Consider the following 693-nt stretch of genomic DNA (forward strand, 5'->3'; position numbering starts at 1 on the left):
TGCTTTCCGGTATGATCACGGTTCCGGCGGTAGCTCAGGATCCGGGCCGGGTTACGGTGGAGGAAATTCCGGTTCAAGATTTAATGGTAATCCGGGCGGACATAATAATCAAAATAATCAGAACAACCAGGGTGGTTACAACCAACAACAGCAACAGTCAGGTTACCAGAGCAACCCAAAGCAGTTGAATAGTGGGCAGTACCATGTCTTCACCACTAGCTTGGACAAGCGAGACCGGAAGGTTCAGAGGCGGGCAGTCAACTCTGTTGAACTGGCCGTGCCCCGTTATCTACGCTGGTCTGAACAGCCAATCATATGGAGCAGAGAGGATCACCCTCCCCAAGTTGATAATCCGGGTCAGTTGGCTCTGGTGGTGGCACCTCAGGTGGGAGGCTACAAGTTCACCAAGGTGCTCATGGATGGAGGGAGCAGCATTAATATCTTGTACTATGAGACCTTCCATCATATGGGACTAACAGATAAAAATCTCAAACCGTCCAATACGGTGTTCCATGGTGTGGTGCCTGGCAAGTCAGCATATCCTGTTGGTAAGATAGCTCTGGAAGTGGCCTTTGGAGATGATCATGATTCCAGGTCGGAGATACTGACGTTTGAAGTGGTGAAAATCCAAAGTCCATATCACGCCCTGTTTGGGCGACCGGCCTACGCCAAGTTTATGGCACGGCCCTGTTA

The sequence above is a fragment of the Triticum urartu genome, chromosome 3 (genome assembly GCF_003073215.2).
Source record: "Triticum urartu cultivar G1812 chromosome 3, Tu2.1, whole genome shotgun sequence".
Classification (NCBI taxonomy): Eukaryota; Viridiplantae; Streptophyta; class Magnoliopsida; order Poales; family Poaceae; genus Triticum; species Triticum urartu.